This window comes from Tenrec ecaudatus, chromosome 2 (assembly GCF_050624435.1).
Source record: "Tenrec ecaudatus isolate mTenEca1 chromosome 2, mTenEca1.hap1, whole genome shotgun sequence".
Taxonomy (NCBI): Eukaryota; Metazoa; Chordata; class Mammalia; order Afrosoricida; family Tenrecidae; genus Tenrec; species Tenrec ecaudatus.
Window position 1 is genome coordinate 278363379 of NC_134531.1, and position 17763 is coordinate 278381141.

Sequence of the window (17763 nt, forward strand, 5' to 3'; positions counted from 1 at the left end):
AATATTGCATAATGGAATTTTGAAATAATTTTACAACAATGCAAACAATGACTATACATATAAAATTTCCTTGATGGAATACACAAAATTCAAATTTACTATATTTGTGGGAAGAGACAAAAAGAAGCTCAATATCAGCAATTAAAAGCAAGTCAGGGACAATGTGGGACAGACCATTAGTTGCTCATATGTAAATTCATATTGAAGTTGAAGAAAATTAAAACAAGATCATGAAATCCAAAATATGACTGAGTATATTTCACCTGAATATTGAAAACATCTCAAGACCAGATTTGTGCATTGACCACTAATGGCTTAACACCGAATGAGCTGTGGTATGGCATCAAGAACAGACTTTATGAAGAAATAAAAAAGTTATTAAAAAGACAGGGAAGAGAGGAACTTCTGCGAAGATGGCAACGGAGTAACATATACAAGAGAGACTCTGCAGAATTCAGCCCAGGAGAATTGCTTAGAGAGAAATTCAACACTGCTAGAACGCAGGAGCAGCACCACAAAAATAAGTAGGCACAGACCCACGGGGTTTTGAGGGGCTGGGGTCTTTTGGCTTATCTCAGTTGAGGCAAGCTGGGGCTTGACCTTGGCCCCACCACTGTCTCTGCTGAAGCTGGGAAAATTTGGAGCCCATAGGGCAGCTTGATCTCAATACAGTCAGTTTGCCACCACCTGCCTCAGGGCAGGGACTGGACCTTTGCAGCTCCACTGGCAGGGATTGGGATTCAGCTACATTGTGGCTCTTGTTTCCATCTCCTCTATGTTTCCCACTTGGTCTTGGAGGGCTGCACAGAGGCTTTTTCTCAACACAGCCACAGTTTGCCACCACCAGCCTTGGGGCAGGGACTGGACCCTTGCAGCTTCACTGGAAGGGATCGGGACTCAGCTATATTGTTGCGTTTGTTTCCATCTCTACACTATATCCTCCACCCCTCCGCACCCACCCCCCCCACAGACTCTGCAAGTTTGATTTCTAATTTTTTCACTCCTCTTTGTCTCTTTCTTGGTCTCTCACATACTACTGCTAACCTCCACACCACTCCCCTTAGTCTAGGGCATTTACTCTGATGCCACACCCAGCTAGGTGAGCCCTATCCTGTGTAGCTATCCCAAGGTAGGGAAAAGCCCTGCTGACCTCCTACAGGGGATACTCTGCTCAACTTCTTACAGGGGAATTCCTGTCTGTGTGCCTGGGGTCCTAAGGTAGCTCAGCCAACACTCCTCAACATTCCAAGCTGCTGCAGGAACCTCTGTCCAACCTCTGCAACACCAAAGCAGGCAACCCACCAGCCTTCTGGGTCACTCCCCTGAGAGGGAAGCCAGAGGAGGATAAAGTGGTAGGTTAATTCCATAGTGAAATAAGCTGTAGGTAGTTCAAAGAATCATTCCTACAAGTCTCCCAGAGAGAGCCAGTGCTCTTTGACTCCCTGGAAAATGGCACTTGGATCCTCTAAAACAATGCAAAACAAACAGCCATCAGCCCCAACGACCTCAACGAAAAAAATGGGAGAAACAAAAGGCAATGGCAGAAGATGTCCTGAACATAAAGACATGCATAGAAGAAACAGAGATTGAACTGCCACAGAAAGAAATTTTCAGAATGCTACTTGGAGTCATACAGGATATGAGGGACACAATACAGAAAAGGGATGAAATGATAGAGGAGATAAAAGCCATAAACCAAAGGAAAATATAATAACTGAGGGAGGAGATAACAAAAACCAGTAGCAGAAACCTCGAGAATCGACTGGAAGAAGCAGAGAACCGCATCAATGACTTGGACGACAGCCAAACAGACTTTAATAAACACGAACAAAAATCTAATAAGATGATCAGAGAAGCTGAAGAAAACTTAAGGCTATGTCTAATGCTATGAAGTGGAGCAACATTAAAATTATTGGCTTACCGGAGGAAGACACAACAAAGAAGTTATCTGCAACAATAGTGAGAGAATTCTTGGAAGAAAACTTCCCCAGTTTAATGCATGGAAATCGGGCAACCATTCAGGAGGCTGAAAGAACACCAGCTAGACTGAACCCCAAGAAGAAATCACCACGGCACATAATAGTGAAATTATCCAACTTTGAGGCAATGGAGAAAATCATGAGGGCAGCTAGGGAAAAACAAGCAATCACATATAAAGCTTCTCAAATAACAATATGCTCAGACCTATCAGCAGAAGCAATGAAGAGGAGGAGAGAATGGAGTAACATATTCCAAAAATTGAAGGAAAACAATGCAAACCCAAGAATACTCTACCCAGTCAAATTATTGATTAAGATACACGGAGAAGTAAGAGCCTTCCAGACAAGGAAAAACTCAGAGAATACGTTAGAAGAAACCCAGCCCTACAAAAGATCCTTGCCTACCCAGTATGGGCAGAAGAATAACACTCGGAAAGCATAAATAAGAGACTGCCACATAGAACAACTTCACCCAGAGATCAAAAGAGAGAAACCAGACCTCAAGATAGCATTGGCTTAAGGTTGGAGAGAATTCAAAGTCTGCTGAAGTAAGCTTTAAAAAAAATTCAATGGGAGCATAGAGGAAATGCTACGGTATACAAATATTCCTGGGGTGAGGACCAAGTAATATGGCAGGGACCAGACCAAATATAGGGATACACATGGTGGACAACTAAAAAGGAGGTGGGAAAAGGAAAGAAAAATAATAAAAAAGAAATGGGTAGCAGGGGCACAGGGCACTATCCCACCCAAGGGGAGGGTGTTATTTATATCTCCACAGGAAAAGAGGGACCAGAGCTCAACCCAGTGCTCCAAGATGTGAATGCAACATGCTGGTGTGGAGTAGGGAACTAGTGGAGAAGTCTAGGGGCCCAGCCCCAACCCCAACTACTAAGCGGACACCTGCACCTCCCCTCAGAATAAATTATTTCAAAGGACAGCACTGAATATACAGCTCTGGGAGAGGGACATATCTGATCAGACCATACGGGGGCAGATGAAGGGGGAGGAGGAGATGGTGGAGCACATCTTGGCCCACCAGGCCGTGAGGATGATGTTCCCAATTGAAGCAGCCAGTCGACAGAGAGGACCACATGCCCGGCCCCACTATGAGACATGACACCCCTCACTGACCCATAGCCCTATAGGGGACAACTCCAGAGACACAGTGGGGGAATTGCACCTGATCTGATCCCACCACATTGAGGCAAAACATTAAAGGGGTGGAACAGAACTGCAAGGGAATTTAGCAGCGAGGTCCCCAGGGAATGCTTGAAGGTGGACTTTGGGGCTAGGGCGTGGTGCCCCAACAGACTGGACTGGAAAGCACTCCTAAAGGCCAACAAACAATCTTTAAACTAACTACAAGCTTCTCTTTCTTGTCTTTTGTTTTGTTTTGTCATAGGTTTGTTGTTTTGTTGTATATTGTTGTTTGGTTTTGCTCTGTCTTGTTTTTGTGCATGTTATTATCTCCACAGGTCTGTCTGAATAAGATAGGCTGGATGAACAATCTGGAGGAAAAAATAATGGGACCGACAGTTCTGTGAGGACATGGAAGAGGGGGAGGTGGGGGGAATGGTAGTCATGTTAATAAACCCAGGGACAAGGGAACAAGTGATCCAAACTGGTGTTGAGGAGGGTGTGGGAGGCCTGGTTGGGCATGATAAAAGGTAATTAACCAAGAGGAATTGTTGAAACCCTAGTGGGGACTGAGCATGATAGTGGGACAGGGGGGAAGTCAAAGGAAATAGAGGAAAGAGCTGGGAGGCAAAGGGCATTTATAGAGATCTAGATAAAGACATGTACATATGCAAATATATTTATATATGAGGATGGAGAAATAGGTCTATGTGCATTTATTTATAGGCCTAGTATTAAGGTAGCAGAAGAACTTTGGGCCTCCACCCAAGTACTCCCTCAATGCAAGAATACTTTCTTCTATTAAATTGGCATTCTGTGATGCTCACCTTTCCGACACAACCGCTGAAGACACAGAGGGTGAACAATCAAATGTGGTGAAGAAAGCTAATGGTGCCTGGCTATCAAAAGATGTAGTGTCTGGGGTCTTAAGGATTGAAGGTAAAGAAGAGGCCATCTGGCCCAGAAGTAACAAAGCCCACATGGAATAAGCACACCAGCCTGTGTGATCATGAAGTGCCGAAGTGATCAGTTATCAGGCATCAAAGAACAAAAAACCATATCATTGTGTGCTCACCTCCCTGATACGACTGCTGAAGACAAATGGGTGCATAAGCAAATGTGGCAAAGAAAGCTGATGGTGCCTGGCTATCAAAGGATATAGCATCTGGTGTCTTAAAGACTTGAAGGCAAACAAATGGCCATCTATCTCAGAAGCAACAAAGCCCACATGGAAGAAGTACACCTGCCTGTGTGATCACAAGGTTTTGAAGGAATCAGGTATCAGGCATCATCAGAACAAAAAATCTCACCATTTTGAACGAGGTGGGGAGTGTAGAGTGGAGATCCAAAGTCCATTTGCAGGCCACTGGACATCCCCTTACAGAAGGGTCTTGGGGAGGAGACAAGCCAGTCAGGGTGCGATGTAGCCATGATGAAAAACATATCTTTCTTCTAGTTCCTAAATGCTTCCTCCCCACCTCCGTCCCACTATCATGATCCCAATTCTACCTCACTAGTCTGTCTAGACCAGAGGATGTACACTTGTACAGATGGAAACAAGAAACACAGGGAATCCAGGGCAGATGATCCCCTTAGGACTAATTGTGTGAGTGGCGATACTGGGAAGGTAGAGGGAGGGTGGGTTGGAAAAGGGGAACCGATTTCAAGGATCTACATGTGTCCTCCTCCCTGGAGGACAGACAACAGAAAAGTGGGCGAAGGGAGACGTTGGACAGTGTAAGATATGACCAAATAATAATTTATAAATTACCAAGGTTTAATGAGGGAGGGGGCAGTGGTAAGGGAGGGGTGAAAATGAGTAGCTGATGCCAGAACCTTCCATGGAGAGCAAATATTTTGAGAATGAGGAGCATAACGAATGTACAAATGTGTTTTGTGATAAGAGTTGTATGAGACCCTAAACAAATGATTAATAAATGAAAAATAAAATAAAAAGACAGGGAAGAAAGGAAAGGTCAAAGTGGATGTCAAGAGACTCTGAAACTTTCTCTTAAGTGTAGAGTAGCTGAGACAAATGAAAGAGCTGATGAAGTCAGAGAGTTGCATAGAATATTTTAAAGAGCAGCTCGAGAAGACACAATAGAGTGTTATAATGAAATGTCCAAAGACCTAGAGTTAGAAAAACCAAAAAGGACGGACACTTTCAGCTGGAGTTTGCCTGAAAGAACTGAAAGAAAATTCAAGCCTCATGTTGAAATATTGAAAGATTCAATGAGCAAATTATTAAATGATACAGAAAGCCTCAAAGAAGATGGAACGCATGCATAGTGTTGCTGTTCTAGAAAGAACTGGTCAACATTCCACCATTCAACTATTCATTAAGAACAAATTGTACCAAAGAAATAATTACAAGCTTCCCTGAAGGCCTTAGTCAAGACCAAGAATCAAGCAATTGACAGAATACCAATAGAAAAACTTCAACAAGCTGATAAAGTACTGGAAGTACTCACTTGTCTATCCAAGAAATTTAGAAGACAAATACTCAGCCAACCGATTATAAGATTGATATTTGTATCCACTGCAAAGAAAATTTTGCTGAAACCAGTTAACAACAGTTTCAGCAGTATATTGACAGCAAGCTGCCAGAAATTTAAGTCAGAGTTACAAGAGGGTGTGGAACAAGTTGTGTCATTGTTGATTTTAGATGAATATTGGGTGAAAACAGAGAATATAGGAAAGTTATTAATTTTGTATTTTATTGACTAGGCAAAGGCATTTGGCTGTGTGTAGATACAAACTATCTGTGGGAAGACTATATATGGGAAGAACAGGGATCCTAGAACACTTAACTGGGCCAACGTGGAGCCTGTACATGGATCAAGAGGCAGCTGTGCGAACATAACAAGGGAATCATGCATGGTTTACAAACATGAAAAGAGGGTGTCTGGGTTGTATCCTCTCGCCATACTTAGTCTGTATCCTGAGCAAATCATCAGAGAAGCTGGGCTATCTGAAGAAGTGTGAAGATTCAGGATTTGGGGGAAGGCTTTTTAACAACCTGAGATATGCAGATGATATAACCTTGCTCTTTGAAAGTAAACAGGACATGAATGACTTACTGATGAAGATCAAGGATTAAAGCCTTCAATGCAAATAGGGCCAAAATTCTCACAACTGAATGTCGTGGTAAAAATTATTGAAGTTGTCAAGGATTTCATCTTCCTTGGATCCATAATGCTCATGAAAGCAGCAGTCCAGAGATCACACTACTGTTTTTGCTGGGCAAATTTTACTAGACCTCTTCAGAGTATTAAAAAGCACGGATGTTACTTTGAAGACTAAGGTGTGCCTTACAGAGGCCATACTATTTTCAATTGCCTCATGTACATGTGAAATCTGTACATTGAATACATCAAAAAGAATTGATGTGTTTGAATTATCGTGCTGTCGATGACTATTGAAAGTACTGTGGGCTGTCAAAAGAATGAGCAGATCTGTCTTGGAAGAAGTACAACCAGGATGACTTCAGAAACTAGAATGGTGAGACTTTGTCTCATGTGCTTCGGACATATTATCGGGAGAGAGCAGTCCCTGGACAAAGGCATCCTGCTTGGTACAGTAGAGGAATAGTGAACAAAGGAAAGCCCTCAAGGAGATTAATTGAGGACCATATCTGCAACACTGGACTCAAACATCGCAACAATGGTGAGGATGGAGCAGGACTGTGTTTTGTTCTACAGAGGGGTGTGCATATGGTTCACTATGAGTTAGGACCAATTTGATGGCATCAAACAGCAACAACATTAATGTTGAACAATTTCAAAAATCAAAACATGTAGGCTCATCATAATAAATTACTGAAAACATCAGATGCTTTGTGCATCTGGTAAAAAGATAGTTTTGTAATAAGTTTTTACTTGATCAAAGAAGGTTATTAGAAGGTCATATACATAATAATTATTAATTGTGTCTAGAGATGAACGAATCATGTAACAGTAGGAACTCTACAGGGCCGCTTTGTTCTGGATCTTGAAATTCTTTTGTTTTCAAAGTCTTACCACTTTTCTATTGCATGTTGTTTTTTTGAAAGACATGTGATTTTTCTTTACCTAACAGTTTTTTGCCTTACATAGGTTCTGGATAGTTGGATTTTCTAGGGAAGCAAAACCAATGATGCGTCTATGCGATGGTACATAGAAAGAGATTTATATTGAGAAATGGCTTACACGGTTGTAGATATAGCTAAATCCAATTCAGGCTCAAGTCACGCTTTTCCTAACCTGTGGAGTCTGGTGAACAGGAAACATAATGATGAAGTAAAGGCAGTTGGGGCACAAGCTGGCAATGCAGAGGTAAACAAATCCCAAGTAAGGCAAGAGTCCACCATGGGTAGTCTGCCGACAGCTTCTGTGATTTGCAGGTATCGAGAAACCAGATCCAAGATATAGTTTAAGCAGAAAGTCAAGGGGCAAATAGGATTAGAATTCGCTCCCTCTGTTTCTTATGCAAAAGGCCATACCCCCAAGGAAGTATCACCAGGCTGTGATTTGATTGATAGATTGGGCTCCATCCCTAGCCTTGTCTAGGAGTGTCTAGTGGGCATAATCTGTAGCCATCACACGCTTTTGTAAGCTTTGCTGCATAACCATTCATAAATGAGATGATCAACCAGAAAGCTACCATCAATAGCACCGAGAAGAGAAAAGAGAGCAAAAGAAACAAGTGGTGTAACGTAAAAGGAAAATAAATTGTGGGGGGAAGTTAGGAGGATAGTAAATTCTGAGAATAAACAAGTTGGAGAATGTGATTTTAGAATTCAAGAGCAAGTAAGAATGTATGGGCCTATGGGACTTGATGAAAAAGCAGCCATGGGATATGAGGACGTGGTTTAGGGTAAAAAGGAGTAGATGTGGTCAGAGAAGGTTCTGAATTGCATTACATAACACAAATCCGAGGGATACAAAATGCCGTTTGAAATGGCCCTGATAGGTTACAATATATTGTTGGCGTTAAATATTTTGTTTAGCAGTTTTCACATTGTCAAATGAATGATGATGCGTATACTAATTTCACAGTCAACAGCAGGGAAAGGGAACTTTTCAGTACCATGTTTGAATAGATTTGAAGTTTGGGACAAATGATTTAAAATAGTAGTTTATTAACTTGTGTTTACTTAAAATCATTTACTCCCACTAGTTGGAGAATTATATAACGAAAAATTAATGTTTCATGCTAAGATCTCTTCACAAAGGACACAGTCCTGCTTTAAAAATGTCTACTCTTCCCTAATAAATGTGTCATTGGGATTTCTTTTTGTGGATGACCTTTTCCCCACAATTGTTCTAAATCTTGATGGACATCTGTGTTCATGAACATAACTGATGATTAGTTTAATGCTAAGCTTTGTAATCAGCTATTGCTCTGTGTTTCACATATAGAAAATATTAGGCCCTCCTCCTCTTTCCTGCACACCTCCAGGTTCACTTGTGCTCCCTGTCCCTTGAGCACCTTCTCAGCTTGTTCAATGCTTTCCACCCTGGCTAGTTCGAGTTCACCTTGCATCGCCTCTTGTTGCTGTCCTTGGAAGGGAAAACGAACGGAAGGGCTGATTGTAGAGAGCAGAAGTCAGATGTTCCCCACTAACGGCTGATGGCAGTCCAACCAAGGGAGGAAGACGGAAGGGTCTTTGCAGAATGCAGTGATGAAAGTGTCTGGTTCAGATTAGTGCCTTTGGCTGCAAACAAGTATGTTAATTCAAGGATTAATTAGTAAAGGAATCCTGTCAACTCATCCCAAGTAGTCTTCCATCCCTAACCTTATATTTGTTTGTATCATGGCATACTTTGCTGGAAACTTCTCTTAATGTGAAAGCTTGCCAAGGGATGTTTAAGAATCTCAAGAATTCCCCTGTTGGATAATCTGTATGATCGAGACTGGCACAATGACCTGTGCCATTTATTTGGGCATTAGTCTCAAAAGCCAAAATATGACTCAAATGCCAGTGGTTTACCATCTTTTGTGACATCGTCAGCATCTGACTGCATAGAAAGAGATGTGTTTCCTTGTTATGAACCAACTCCATTCATTGCTTCCATGAACCAATCTACTCCCTCTAGTATTCCTGATCAAATTGCCAAGGATCTGTTCCCAAATTGAAAAACGTACTGAAGGAAACAAAAAATTATAAATGCAGAATTAAGGAATAAGAACAGAGAGTCATGTGAAGTAACTTTAACATGAAAGGTTGATACCCTTTGTTAGGCCCATGCAGGAAAGAGTGCCCAGGTTAGATTTTTTAAAGCTATAACATTAATTGAAAACATTAATTAAGATGTGATTTAATTTCTCAAGTAATTAAAATTGAAAAAAATTAAAGAAGAGTTATCTCACATTTATAAGTTTTTTCCATTTTTAAGGTGCTCAATTTTGTGTTAGAAAATAATGAAGTCCTGCTAGTAGTGTGATTGAATACAGTGAGAATGGTTTTCTAATACAATTTAGAGTTTATTCATTCCTTTGACTACTTTTCCCTTATAGGAAATGACCTTGGGGGTTTCTCTCTGCATAAAGTCAGATATGGTGACCTTGGGTGAACCAAAGAATCATGACTAGGTAATGAGATTGATTTTTTTCTGCTACATTTGTAAAATTGAAAGAGTTGTGTGCCTTACAAAAACATCATTAAAGGAATTTCCAAAAGAGACATTTGACTTAAAAAATAGCAACTTACTTTATGATTAATTATAAATTTTAAGTGTAAATAACATGGTAGATTTGGCTCCAAGGCCTTTTGGACAAGATGTACATTTCTCAAAGTAAATTTCACATCAAAGATGTTTCCTCAATGGCAGCATAAAATTTCAGTAGAGTTTTGCAGCTATATCCATATAGGATTATTTTACTCTTGTTTTGAGATATCTGAGAGGTGTATCATTGTTTTAAGGTTTTTCTATTTGCTACAGTAGAAATTGAAGGCAGGAGTAAGTCCTACCTTGAACTTCATATGCGACAAAGAATGCAGGAATGCCCTCAAATTTTTGGTATTTTTTACTTTGATCCTTTATATTTGTATTTACTAATGGTTGGTTTCATTTAGTATTTCAATTTTCATAATGATAATAACATTTTTGTGATTTTACTGATGTAACACAAAACAGCAACAACAAAACCCCTTGAAATAGAATTTTAACCTAAAGAATGTTTACTATTTGTTATTTTAAGGTATTTTGCATAAATCCTATACACTCAGTGGCCCTTACTCTGCATTATATTAAGAACTCTATTGGTAACTTTGTTTTGCTTATTGACTTGGCTATTTAGACTGTCAGCTCCATGAGGGTAGGGCATTCCTGCTTCCCTTCCCCTCATTTCTGTCCTTTGTTATATGCCTACATGGTTTAGTGCCTTGTGATGAAAGGTCAGGAATAGGAGTATTTGGTTGCTTTTTCTGCAGTGAGAGAGAAAGGAAATGTGGTCCTCTGACACCTGCTGGATGTTGATAACTGTGGTTTTGACTATGGACAGTACTGACATTCTGTTATAGGACACAGTCGTGTGAAATGACTTTTTTATATTATGGAAAGAAAGTTTGATTTTTTTGCTACTTGTATATAAGAAAAAAATCAATTGTGAAATAGTATCAGAGAATATTCTAGAATGTTTTAGAACTTAGAAAATAGGAAGTAGTGCAGGTTAGATTATAAGAACGGGACATTTGACTGAAAGTTATGGAGTGCCCCTCTCCCTGTTCCCACCCTCATCCCTAGCTTCTTGGTAGTCATCAGAGTCTCATAAATTGGTGCAAAAACCACATTTCTTCTTTGTTTTTCCTTATAACGATAGTGAGTTTGCACAGTATAATATTCTCTAGTTTTGTCCATGTTTTATGGTATTTGAGAGTTTTCATTGTTTTTTATTGATGCATAAAATTCGATAGTATGAATGTACCAGGGAGTGGTAGTTACACCATTTCATGTCAATTTGATAAATAGAATGAAGGGGTGGAGTCTAGCCTGCCAATCAGGCCACAGCCTCTCTTCCTGTCTGGAGGTGGGACACATACTCTCTCTCTGCTTCACCTTCCTCTTGACAAGCCATATAGACCCACGCTGATGGCATCCAGAGCCCTGGGGATACATCTACTACCATTGGATCCATATGATTTTCCACTGACCAGCATGTGGTCTTCTTGCATTCAGCAGAATCGCATGTGCTATCTGAGTCTGAAAAGGAATTCATGGACTAGTGTCAAACATATGGGGTAATATCATGTTTATGGACTTGGTCTGGACTGGACTGGGATGATTTTTCAATAAATACAAGTGTTCTTTGATCTAAGGTTCTCTGTGATACACATGAGTATCTCTGGATTTCTCTACTCAACCTGGACTAACACAGAGAGCATGTTCATCCAATCCTACATAGTTGGAATTTTTTGCTGTTTCCATGTTTTAGCAATTGAGGAAATTGCTGCAGTAAATATATATACTGAAAGTTAATGAGTGAATTTGTGGATTATTTGGTGAAATTTTGGAATATTTGGTAATTCTGAATTTTAAAACTTTAGTAAATTATGGGCTATATACCTTACAAATAATCAGTGTGCAACTAAAATATAATTTATAATGTATTTATAATTTGCATCTTTAAAATTCTGTTCTTACTTATTCTTAAATAGATAAGTCAATCAGTAGTATTTAACTATAAAGCATTGCATTACCCCAAAAACATATAAATTTATATTCATTATTAGTGAATCACTCCTTTTCAGATACAATTTGATATATAGATAACTTTTTAGTACTACATTTGCTGAATAAATATAGAGGTGTATTTGCACTAGATGACTCATATGTAAATTAGGGATAATAGAAACTTCCTCTTCGGTTATCATAAGAATCAAATGACTTAATTTATGAACAACATTTAGAACAGTTAGTGAAAAATAATAAACTTGGATAATTAAACTATTATATATATGTATATATATGTATTTGTTTAGGTAAAATAATTGATCATATTTCTATTAGTAACTCACTTCTATCAAGTGAGTTGATGCAAACCTATAATATTTCTATTCTATTTCTATGAATATTACTTATAAATGTAGTTGCTTTCAGTTTTTGTGAAAAATGGCATTAATGCCCATATATAATATCTAGTTATCACAGTGAGATGTGATACCTTTTCTTCCTTCAAAGATGAATATGGCCTTGTAGAATGCAGTCTGTGGTGTTTAACCTGGTGAAGCATTGGCTTTTTTCCTGACTCATGTAGATTTAAAAAAAATGCTATTTACCTTCTGAGTACACATAAGTGTAAAAAGTACAATGTTAATCTTCCCATTTTTGCTTTTATTGTTGGCATGAAATATTATGACTCTTTTGCATCAGATCAGAAGGTCTTAAAATTGTTGGTCTCAGGATCTCTTCATACTTAACAATTATCGAGGCCTTCCAAATGTTTTGTTTGTATGGGTTATATATATGGATATTTAACAAGTCGAAGCTTAGGACTAACCAGAAATGTTTAAGCATGAATTCCATCATGTCAGAGCGGTGCTGTCATCAGCCAGCAGGCAGCCAGCATGTGAAGATGAAGACAAGGGACAGGCAAAGAGGAAGTGAAGCGGCATAGTAATGAAATGTTTTTGGCTTTGTGACTCTCAAAAGGTCTTTGGACCTAGTGCGCACCGAGGCAACTATGACTGCTTCTTGCGATGATTACTTTGGTCTTCTGAAGAGTTTGTAATTGACAGCTGAATGTTGGGTAGAAGAGAAGACCTCTAAACAGGAATATTGTAAACTACAGTCATATGGTTGTATTATCATTGCTCACAAGAGAGAAGATTTAATTACATCAATAAAGGACAGGGTGCATGTTGCATTAACTGTGAGTCATGTGATGACTCAACTGAAGGTGGCAGCAACTTAGATGATTTACTTAGGTGATTCATTTAAAATAAGAAAATAATGCTTTTCTTTTTTTCAGGCAATCATATTTGATATTTTACCAGAATTTAAGCATATTATTATGTTCCCCGGAGTGATTGCTGCAATCACCTAATCAATCTCACTGGCTTTAAATTAACTCAAAAACTAAGCTCACTGCTTCCCACCGTTCTTTAAAGAATGGAAGAAGTCAGGTTTCCTGCTGAAAGTAGAAGTACTGTCTGCATGTCTCTCTTCTTTGGCACCTAGGATCCCTTAGAGGCCCAAGGACTGGGTTCTGCAAGGATAAATGAGCCCAGAAAGAAAGGTGTGGTCTTCTGTGCGGTTATAAGAAAGAACATGTTAATTTCTATAAAAACAACCTCATCAATATATACTTTCTATGACAAATAAGGAAACTACTTTGAAAAAGTTTAGCTGAAACTTTGAAAATCAATATTTAAGAAAGGTGTCATCTTCATTTTCTAAGGTGGAATTGAAATTTGAATAGTCTTTCATATTTTCTTTCACATGAAAATTTTCATACTTGTTTACTTTGAGACAGAGTTTAATTTCAGATCACATCCAATTTTGGTAAATATATAGGTTTCTTGCGAATCCAGCATGCTTGGTGTAAGGTAGTCGAGAGGCGCCAGAGACCAAATCAGTCGAATTTGAGCAAACAGGCTTTACTAGGGAGAAAAACCCAGCCTGGGCGAAGTCCCATGGACCACAGTGTCCAGGCAGAGGGAGTCACGCCCCAGGTTACAGGGGTGGTATTTATATAGCCAGGGAACATGGACTGGGCTCCCTTGAGTCCATATAAGGTAAAATAGTTAGGGATTGGTAGATACAGGTACGTCTGGGTTTCTGGAATGTAAGGTTTCTTCCTGGCTCTGAGTGTATTTGTGCAGGGTGCAGGACAGCAGTCCAAGAACAAAGCGGGCGCTGAGCCAAACGGGCCATGAGTAAAAAAAAGAGAAAAAAAAAACCTTGCAAAGAGGCTGACAGGTTACATTAGCCAGCTCTGGTCAGCTCTGCTGGTGTGTGTGGGAGATTCAAGGTCACATGCTGCTAGGAACCGGCCTTGTATTGATCTAGCCAGACACTTGGTAGCACAAGAAAAATGATTTCTAATGAAAAACAGCACGTTGTCATTATTATTTCTTACAATGTGAAATCTCACAGGGCAATTTTTAGAAATGTCATCACAGTGTACAACACTAAGGATATCCATTTAGCCCATCACACATCTGTTAGATTCTGGAAGCGATATCACTGGTATCAAAGACCAGCAGAGACATTGTTGGTGGTTAATTTTCATGGTAACTTCCAGTCTAAAGCAGATTAGCAAGAGAGACCTACGAGGCTCCCCTTCAAAAAAAAAACCCAGATAATTTTTTCTTATGTGCCCTAGACATGAAACAACTCAGGATGAACAAAGGGCTGCCAGTCTGCTCTGGCCCTGATTGATATAAGAGCACCACCAATCCAGTGTCTCTTTGTCCATAGCCAGGGGTTGCCAGATTTTTTTAAAGCTATTATTTAATAAAAAAAATTTTTTACATAACAACCTTATCACCTCCAATGTACTCTCCTTCACACTTAATAAATTTGTCAAATTTGTGCTTCCATTCTTGGAGACATTTGAAACTCACCTGTTTGGTTGGTGGACAGCACTTCCCTCATTTTTCTTCACCCCTTCTCAGTTGGGAAATCACTGTCCTTTCATGTTCCTCTTCATGCACGGAAACAAAACGAAGTTTTATGAAGCAGTAAAGGTAAGTAAGCAGGTCTCTTGTGTGGAACAAGAGAGGCATGCTGTTTTTTTTTGCCCCAAACTGGCACACTGAGATAATTGCGTAAGCAGGTGCATTGTCGTGGTGGCAAAACCAGTCCCCCATCTACCACAAATCAGGCCTCTTTTGGTCACACACTGTTACACAATCTTTTCAGAACCTCTAAATAGAAAGCCTGATTAACAGTCTGACCTGGTGGAACAAACGCCAAATGCACTATCCCCTTCACATCATAAAAACCACAAATGAGCATTGTATTCTTGATCTTCGATTTCACTTGATGAGGCTTTTAGTGGGGGAGGTGATGATGGTGTCTTCCACCGGCTTGATTGATTTTTGCTTCCAGGGTCATAAGAATAGCACCGTGTCTCATCACCAGTAATGACCGTGGAAAAAAGTGGGTCGATTCAGAGCTGCTCTTTCAAGACAAGGCATTTCCCCACTCAATGCTGTTTTTCTTGGTCAGTCAGAACTCAAGGCACAAATTTTGCAGTGATCCTTCTCATTCCCAAATCTTCCATTAAAATTCACTGAACCGAACTCCAAGATAATCCAGAGAGCTTCCCATCTCTTCAATGGTCCGTCATTGGTTTTCAAGCATAAGTGCATGAATTTTGTCTGTTCAGGAAGTTGATGGACATACAGAATGAGGTTTGTCATCAAATGATAGTTCCCCTTTTTTGAAACAAGAAACCACTCCTACACTGGAGTTTTTCCCATAGTGTTGTCCTTGTAAACTGTGTTCAACATCACAACAGTTTCTGCGGCAATTTTCCTGAGCAGGAAACAACAGGTGCATGGTATTCTCATAAATTGGCCATCATAAAAAACAAGATTCAAGTGAAACTGCTTTTACTAAAAAATCACTGTGGCCAGAGAGAACTTTCTCAGGCAACGCCACCAGTGCGCCAACTCAGAGAATGTTGCTTGATGCTCGTTTAGCAGGGAAAATGCATACTGTGAAAGCTCTTCTGAGTGCAGTTTGTCCATTTGTGTGTGTGTGTGGGGTACCCCTTTGTAGTGATTTAATTCCAAAAATTAGCCAATGAAAAAAATCAATACTTCAAAAAAAAAAAGAAAGGAAAAATCAATCCATCGTAATGGAATATTATTGAACACAGCGCTGTTGGAGGCTGAGACCCACTTGGTTGGAAGACACTCAGTGCACACAAGGGCAGCAGCAATGAGCTTGTATGCCAGCAACTGGGAGTTTGGAACATTGCTTCTCTTCTACAGGAGGTCACCTGCAATCCGTGCAACTCATTGGCAACAGAAAAACAAAACCCAAACCAAAAAACAACAACGTGTATCTACACCCAAGTTCCAGCTATTCCTCCTACCCCACATCCACATAGTTTCTCTTTGAGTACTGCGTTAGTTCACTGAAGGAAACACTACTATCTGAAAACAAGGGTGTGTCGGCCTCGTCTGTGATGGCCATGGAATGTTCCCAAAAGATTCCACTGTGAAGCGTCTTCTTTCCTCAATCCAGCAAAATCACAGGTTTCTCTTGGATGAAGCTGGTGGGCATTTTATATACTGTTGGGGAAAGTATGCTGCTCATAGAGATGTTGTTTAGTAACAGCACAGAGGGAAGGCTACATACCAGTGTGTCCAAATGCTCTTCCTTAATTGTATTCTAAAGACACTGGCATCTAATCAATTCATTTTCATTCAGGAGGAATGTTCCTTGATGGAGAGTGCTAACCATCATCTTCAACATTTAAGTATGAACTATTGTACAAAGCGTGCCCACGCACACAGCCAGCTACAGCAGAGGCTGTTGTGAGATGTAACCGCGCCAGTTACAACCATAGAAACTCTATGTACAACACAACAGACACTGCTCCTGCCTGAATCAGCCTCGAGCTCGCTTTTTTTTTCTTCCTTCTTTTACATTGCTGCTGCAAAGTATCAATTCCTCTCATGGAAAGCCTTCCTCTCTATACTTCTAACCTTCTATACATTACCAAAGATGATGTTCTTTATAAAGGATGGTGTTCTTTACCAAAGATGGTGAACCAAGGATGGTGTTATTTACCAAGGATAATGTTCTTTACCAAAGATGAAGTTCTTTACCAAGGATGGTGTTCTTTACCAAGGATGTGGTTCTTTACCAAGGATGGTGTTCTTTACCAAGGATGGTGTTCTTTACCAAGGATGAAGTTCTTTATCAAGGATGGTGTTCTTTACCAAGGATGTGGTTCTTTACCAAGGATGGTGTTCTTTACCAAGGATGGTGTTCTTTACCAAGGATGAAGTTCTTTATCAAGGATGGTGTTCTTTACTAAGGATGGTGTTCTTTACCAAGGATGATGTTCTTTACCAAGGATGATATTCTTTACCAAGGATGGTGTTCTTTACCAAGGATGGGGTTCTTTACCAAGGATGGTGTTCTTTACCAAGGATGGTGTTCTTTATAGGTCTGGTGTCCCCTGATATCATACCCAGTGTACTTAGGATAAATGTCTTGCCATCTTTGATTCTAAAGAAGTCCTGAGAGGACCATTTTCCATATGGTGACAAGAAGAACACAGAATTTGGAAGTAGGAAATGTGGTTTCTGTTCTTAATTTACCTATTTTCAGGCAGAACAAATCATTAAAGAGAAAAGTTGGAAAGAAGTTATTTACTTTGTTATCATAATTTTAAATTCTAACAATAATTGAGAACCTTCAAAACCTTGCCAGATACTGAAGGCCTAATGAACAAAGCAGAACATTGTCTGAGAGAGTTCCAGAAGAAGGCATTCGAAGCACAGCTGAAGGAGAGCTGACCTCTCAAAGAGTCTGTACTAATGATGTGAATGGAATGAAATTTGTGGGAGTAAATCCTTCGGAACCTTCATTTGCTGATGGAGCACAATTCAAAATGAGAAAAACAGCTCCAAAAATCTAATATTTGGAATTTGTAATCTAGAAAAAATAGAAGTTGTCAAAAATGAATGCATAAAAAA

At 39.7% G+C, this 17763-nt stretch overlaps 1 pseudogene; it reads left to right on the forward strand.

The window, feature by feature from the left end:
• The first annotated feature begins 7297 nt into the window (after positions 1-7297).
• Positions 7298-12830, forward strand: LOC142440624 (OCIA domain-containing protein 1 pseudogene; annotated as a pseudogene).
• Positions 12831-17763: the final 4933 nt, after the last annotated feature.